Genomic DNA, 7,745 nt, shown 5'->3' with positions numbered 1-7,745 from the left:
GGGACGCTCCATCATAGTAGAGTCATTTCCTTATTTTGAAAAAAGTGACATTTTTTTCATCACTTACTTTGTTCTCCCTCTTACTTTATTATCTCTACTTTTCTCTCTTTTCTACTTTATTATCTATTCACTTAATATATTTAATCTCTTTCTTAATCTCCGTATCAACAAGAAGTGACTCTACTACTATGGCACGGATGAAGTATATTGTTACCACTAACTAGAAATACAGGGATACGAGAAGTTTTTTTAGTTCAAATAATGACAATACTTTAATCATGTATGAAGTTCCAGAATTTAATAGGAAATCACATAATAAGTTGTCGATAGAAATGTGACAGAATTCATATGCCAGCGTATATATGGATTGCCAAATATGCTCTTCAAGCCATTTGGGCATTTTCGTCCAAAAAGTGTCTAGAAACACTGCATTCGTGATTATATTAATCGTTAGGGTCCTCTGACTATTTTTTAATTTTTATTTTGTTAGGGGTATGTGGGAGTATATAGTAATGTTGTCTCTATTATTAAAAATATTAGTAAGTCAGATAAAATATGGGAGTATATAAACTTCCGAACGTTGTTCGAGGGTATAACTCTTCATCATTTACTTGATGAATTGCGACGAATTGAGTTGCGTAAATGATTAAATTAGAAGAAAAACTTTCGCACTTTGTTTGAGGTGGAATTACTTCATCATTTACTTGTTGAAGTGCGATTGAATTTCGTATGAATAATTTGGATGAATTATGATTGAAAAACCTATGTTACGCTGCTTACAATAAGTTAAATTGTGTCCGGATTTCTTAATAGGATAGATAAACAATGTTTTTTTCGTTTCTTTTTTTAAAAAAACTCCTATATTAAGGAGAAATTACAAATAAACTCCTATAGAAAGGAGAAAATAAGTTAAATTGCGTCCGGATTTCTTAATAGGATAGATAAACAATGTTTTTTTTCTTTTCTTTTTTTTTTTAAAAAAAATCCTATATTAAGGAGAAATTACAAATACACTCCTATAGAAATGAGAAAATAAGTTAAATTGTGTCCGGATTTCTTAATAGGTTAACAATGTTTTTTTCTTTTCTTTTAAAAAAAAACTCCTATATTAAGGAGAAATTACAAATGAACTCCTATAGAAAGGAGATAATAAGTTAAATTGAGTCCGGATTTCTAAATAGGTTAGATAAAAATGTTTTTTTCTTTTAAAAAAAATAAACTCATATATTAAGGAGAAATTACAAATAAACTCCTATAGAAAGGAAAAAATAAGTTAAATTGCGTCCGGATTTCTTAATAGGTTAGATACAAATGTTTTTTCTTTTAAAAAAAATAAACTCCTATATTAAGGAGAAATTACAAATAAACTCCTATAAAAAGAAGGAAATAACAACTGATGTCAAGAGGGCTCGAACTCAACACCTCATACAATAATGTCTAAGCTCCTTGCTGCTAGGACAAAGGCTTTGGACAGTTAGATAAACAATGTTAGGTGGTAGTTGTTTGCTATGTTTCTTCACTCTCATTTATGATTCTCTGTTGTCGCAGGTGGTAGCTGTTGTCTTCTTGTGTTTGTGTTAATGGGGCTACTTTGGTGTAGCTGACCAAATGTTAATGTTTTGGTGAGCTAATAGCTTTTTACTTGGTGGGAGATACAGTTGGAAAAAAGTACATAGTAGTCGCAGTCGTTTTCACTTTCCTATGTGAAACTGTGGCGGGAATTATTTGCATCTTTCTGGCCAGCGATAAAATCCCACCTCTTAAGGTTCATATGCTAATTGTTGTGTTGATATATAGCTCCATTCAAATACCCGGAGTGTATATTGTTAATTTTTCCGGGGTCAACATTGAGAAGCATGATGACTATGTTCCATAAGGTAATAGCCTTTGATTATAGTACAATCACATATTCCTAATAATAAATTAATTTCATACATTCATTGTAACCGTTAAGTTTATATATTATGCATAGATCACACCTCATTTTATTAGACAAAGGGGGAAAGGGAGAGTTTCGAATAATCAATTTAATTAAAGCATTCATACATTAATTCCTCAAGTCTATTTGGAAGGTTTATCTCGTGTATGGTACTGCATAGTTTCACTTTGCAAGAACACCGAACCATTCTCTTGAAGCTCATCCTCGTCAGCATAAATGATCTACTTTCCCCGAAATGACCTGGACCAATAGGAAAATCCTAATTCATTGGGCCTTTCGATATAATCAAATAGAAAGCCCCAAGGATGCCATATTCTACTGGGCAAAAAATTGTTCTAATGAAATGGAGAGTTTCGAATAATCCATTTAATTAAGGCATTCATACATTAATTCCTCAAGTCTATATTGGAAGGTCTATCTCGTGTATGGTACTGCATGGTTTCACTCTGCAAGAACACCGAATCATTCTCTTAAAGTCTCGTCACCATAAATGATCTACTTTCCCTGAAATGACCTGGACCAATAGGAAAATCCTAATTCATTGTAATACCCACTTTTTCTTTTTTTTTTTGTTTACCCCATTTCGTTATGTTTAATGTTGAATAGAGAGTTTCATCGCTCTCTCGTTTCGTTATTTTAGATGGAGTTCATTACCTTTCGTTAATGCTTAACGTCGTAGGTTGTAAAATAAAGGTTTAAAGAGGATTGGGTGAAATAAAAACACGAAGCAATGTATATGTAATAAATAAATAAAATCGAAATAAATGAAAGTGTACAAGGATATGAAGGTGTGTATCCCAAACTAAAAGCGTTCGGAAGTATAATAATGTGAATTAAGGATTCAAGAAACATATGTTGCCTGGATTTGTTCTTGCAATATTATCCAATAACTCAAACAAGAAATATGACAGTAAAAAGATGGAAAAGAAGAAGATGATGATAAGTATTATGATTTAAGTATTATGATTTAGATTCAAGCTCAAGAAAAAAAACCCAATGACTACTTTCACAAACAAAAACCTAATGACTCCACCAACTAGCAACACAAGAACTAGCAAGCATACCTTAACAAATAATCTAAGCCAGACAACAGATTAAATGCAACCACAAGGGATTTTGGATAAATCTTCAATGATGAAGATGGGTGCTCACAATAGAATCTTTGTTCTTCAATAATATTCAAAGTCTGCCCACAAAAACCCCAGACATGGGTATTTATACAAGAGAAAAAAAGTGCTTAATAAAAGACACAAAAAGTGTCCAAAAACGCAAGTCGCGCAAAAAGCCCGGTCAGACGTTTTTCCTCATGCAAAACGCCTGATCGGGCGAACTCTCGGGAGTTCGCGACCAAAAACTGTCAAAACGCCCGATTGGGCGTTTTCCCTTGCAAAATCGCCTGCCCGCACGTTTCATTCTGCATTGCGCTGCTTTCTTAAAACGATCATAACTTCCTCATCCGGGTTCTAATTGAGGCATGCAAGATACCCCGCGAAGCTCTTTCGACGATGAAGACAATGATGGTCTGAGGAGTGGATTTGGATTTTAGCTTCATAGTGAAATTCCAATTTGAATCAAACCTCTGAATCCGACTTGACTCCTTGCCATGTCTCCACCTTATTCTCGGACCGCAATCAACCCATGGCCCGCGATGTCTGGGTGATTTATGATGTTGAATATCTAGATTCACATCACATAATACATTAATCTATATGATCGCCTCACGTACGAAATTGTAGAAGAGAAATTGGGATACTACACTAGTACAAATACTCTAGAATGGACCAAAAGCTTAAGGAAATAAAGTCTAGTATGGCTTGCACTTTGGGTTTCTTCTCCCGAGCCCAAGTCGCAATCCACCACGGCCCTATCCGATCAGCCCATTGGGCCCGAGGCAGCAAGCCCGTCGAGGACAGCAGCTTGGCAGCCCAAGGTTCCAACCCCACCTGCAAACAAAAAATACAAACAAAGCAATTAAATGACTAGTAAGGTGTTGTACTAGGTAGTCATGTAGGAACAAGAAGAAATAAATGGCAAAGTGCATAATACTACAAGTAACACCAAGACTTAGTCCTACAAGTGAATCAACTACAATGTCAGCCATGTAATTCATCAAAGTACACCAAAGCCATCCTATAAAAACCCCTCCACACCATTCGACACCAATATTCACACAACATAAGGAGCTGCACAAGGAGTGGAGGAGTAGCAGGGGCAGGACGCAGCCCACCAAACCAAGAGGAATCACCGAGCCAAGGTAAAAAGTCCACGACACCACCCTTGCATCATGATAGAATCCCATGTTTAGGCAAGAACTTAGAAAATTTAGAAGCCTCAACAGTAGCAAGAATAGAACTTCTAAAGCTCAAGAACTTAGAGCTTTAGGAATCTCACTTCACAAATAAGAGACAAATCGATCATAAGCTGCTTAGCTAATTCAATAGCAAGAGATGCACCAAAGTTTCACCACAACAATCAAGTTCAAGAGACTTTAAGCTCACAAGGCTACTGTCCAAAGAGGAACTTAACATAATGAACTAAATGATGGGAGTTAGAGGGCTTAGCTTAGTGCATAGGGCTATCCGGCAGCGATCGAATGACTACGGGGTTTCCCGGCTACCCGACACATAGCTGGAGGCGACAGGCGATGCACGGCGACGCTGCGCGGCCGGAGACGGCGCTGCAGCAGAGACAACAGAGGGCTGCACTGTGAGGCGGTCGCAGATTTTCCCGGCTGAACAGCAGTCCGTCTGTCCAGCAGCGATCTCGGTGGGCAGCAGCGAGAGGTGTGGCGGAGACCGGAAGAAATAGAGAGAGGGGCGATGGCGTCGCTGTCTTCCGGGGAGCTCGACAGAGTGAGCTCGACGGAGAGAGAGGGAGCCGACACAGTGAGAGTGCCGGCGATTCGGTGGCGTCGGGAGGAGGAGACGGAAATCGCAGAGGAGCGCGGCTAGCCGGCCGCGGCGCGACGGAGAGCCGAGAACTCCTCCGTGGCTTCAACGGAGAGAGAAAGAGCTCGAAGGTGAGAAGCCGACAATCAGATGCGCCGGTCGGAGAGAGCACACGCTGGTGGAGCCCGGCGATTCAGGCCGGCGGCGAAGAAGGAGAGAGCGGCGGGAAGTGAAGGGAAGACCCGCCGCTGCTTTCGTCAAATTTGGGGATTTGAGGAATTTAGAAAAGGGATACTTGGTGAAGTGTCGATGAGGAAGAAGTATATTTGTTAGGGCCTCATCCTTATAATTCTTGCTTGGGCCTCCTAAGTTATTTACTCTGGGCCAAAAATAAATTAAAGGACTGGACTACTTTTAGTTAATTGAAATTGGGCCACTTAATTGGGCTAACTCCATTTACTTAAAATGGATAGTGGACCGATTTTGGCAAGTGGAAGAAATGAGTTGAGGTTTTAATGGTTGGGCCGAGATTATTTATGTTGGGTTGGAATCAAATTTTGGAGATGAGCTTGGAGTTCGGAAGCTAATTATTTAATTTTTTCCGGTTAAATTATTAAGTTCCAAGGATGAGGAAATGTTAAAGTTTGAGGATGTGAATGGGCGGCCGGCATCGCCAACGATGCCTCGATGGCCGCAAAAAGAAATCGAATGAAAAAAAAGAGAAACGACTTTCTCGAGTCACAAAATTGATTAAGTTTAATAAAGAAATGCTATTAATTATAATTTCAGATTTAATTAATATACAAGTTTCTAAAAATTTCCTAGAAATAAGCAAAGAATAAAAGAAATAAATTAGGGGCATGCATTCCTATAGGTATAAGAATTTCTCAATTCTTATTAGTGCGTTGGTTGCTTTCAAAAGGTTACCTTTGCAAGTAAAGGCGGAGTAAGGAATATTCAAGTAAAGGAGTTTAAGCGAACGAGGTGGGCATTCTTTTCAAAACGTGATTTTAGTATGAAATTGCGAATCTTTTCTCAACATGTTTGTCATGCCATATTTTTTTTACGATTACCTATCTGCTTGGCTATGCCAATCATATTAAATCGAATTCGGGTACCAATAGGGCCGCAAACCCTACTTGGACTAGTGTACACATATGGAGACCGTGTGCTAGCTTTCGAGTTGGCCGGTCCAGTGACCGTCGTGGAATGTGGCCACACTCCCAGTTCACATACGTTCAGATATGGTATCTATGTCTATGTGATTGCGCAATCACATAGACATAGATGAAAAGAATTTAGTGACTCGGGCTTTTTAGATAAAAACTCCGTGTTCACTCAATTGTGGCTGACAAATTAAATGGAACTTATTTTTGGCACTATGCTCGCTGAGTATATCAAGTACTCAGCCCTGCATGTTTCTTTTCTAACGTGCAGGTTGAACGTGAATGAGGAGGCGAAGGTGTTGGGAAATGACTAACTATTAAGAAGTATTTAAGTAGCCCAAAGTAGTATGTCTTCATACGTACTATTTTGTCTTGGACTCTTCCGCTGCAGTAGAACTATGTTCTAGAAATTTATGGATTTAGACTTGACACTCTAATTCTCTTTTGACTATGTACCCACTCGCCTTCAAAACTATCAGTTCGAGTAAATTATTTCTCTTATGTTTATTTCATGATTGACGAGATTATTTTGGTCACGTAATAGCTACAATCACTAGTACTAGTGAGTTGTGATCGTGACATTCACTGGGCCTTTCAATACAATCAAATAGAAAGCCCCAAGGATGCCATATTCTACTAGGCAAAAAATTGTTCTAATGAAATGGTGGCTTCTCAAAAGAGATTAAACACTTATATAAACACACCATTAATTAAATAATAAGAGTAGTACTATATTCAAAGGCTATTACCTGATGGAACAGGACATTAAGATGTATCTTCCCAATGTTTACCCCAAGAAAAAATCATTACACAATTCAATTCAATCGCAATTCATCAAGTAAAAGATAAGTAGTTTCACTTCGAACAACGTGCGATAGTTTTGCTTCTAATTAAATCATTTATGCAGCTCAATTCATCGCAATTAATTATCTCAGTATTTTTTGTAATTGACATTGTAGAATGTTTCAAAAAATATAAATAAATATTTGGCAATTGCCTATTGTTGATTTAATTAAACCATTAAAAAATAGTCAATATTTAACGGCACATGTTTAATGCACAATTTGTAAAATTAGAGAAAAATAGAAAGAAAGAGAGATTGCAGTATTGTTAATGGAGAATGAGACTCATTTTATTAGTGAAATTTTTTTTTTAAATAGAAATGATCTATTTTTTCAAGAGATATTCCAAAATGGAAAATAAAATTTATTTTTAAGGCCAGAGGAAGTATATGTAAACATTTTACAGCGCATTAGAAGGAAAAAATACTATAAAAAGAAAGACCGACCTAAACCAAATTAATAATAAGCGATGCAAATTTCAATTCAAAAGTTGGACCACACTTTCTTATTGTTTATAGTATTCATTAATATTAAGCTTTCATAAGTTAAATTTAAAGAGTATATAAAATGTAAATAGACATTATAAAAATCTTATATAATAATAATGTGTAATCTATTTATTTTATTATTGCTAGGTGCTTATATTTTAGAAACAAAAGTTCTTACAAGTGATAATGTTAGCGATATACTCTATGTTGCTATGTCGATTATCCCTAATTCTTTAAGATATAAGATTACCTTTAAAGTTTCAATGTTGTCAATTTTCAGTGATTGTATCTTATGCAATAAGTAGAGGTCTCCAAACCGAACCGAACCGGACGAACCGGCCCGGAACCGTCACCAGCGGTTCCGAACCGAACCGGAACCGTCGGCGGCGGTTCAAACCTTGACCGGAACCGGCGGTTCCACC

General features: G+C 37.1%; 1 long non-coding RNA gene across 1 annotated transcript; it reads right to left on the bottom strand.

Moving 5' to 3' along the window:
- Window positions 1-3,033: 3,033 nt before the first annotated feature.
- Window positions 3,034-5,144, bottom strand: LOC121765269. The gene is made up of 2 exons (XR_006042804.1): window positions 3,696-5,144; window positions 3,034-3,616 (listed from the first exon to the last, which is right to left on the bottom strand). It is a non-coding gene; the product is annotated as an uncharacterized LOC121765269 (long non-coding RNA).
- Window positions 5,145-7,745: the final 2,601 nt, after the last annotated feature.

The sequence above is a fragment of the Salvia splendens genome, chromosome 14, assembly GCF_004379255.2.
Source record: "Salvia splendens isolate huo1 chromosome 14, SspV2, whole genome shotgun sequence".
Classification (NCBI taxonomy): domain Eukaryota; kingdom Viridiplantae; phylum Streptophyta; class Magnoliopsida; order Lamiales; family Lamiaceae; genus Salvia; species Salvia splendens.
The sequence above is the reverse complement of the archived record's forward strand: the minus strand, read 5'-3'. Positions and strand labels throughout refer to the sequence as shown.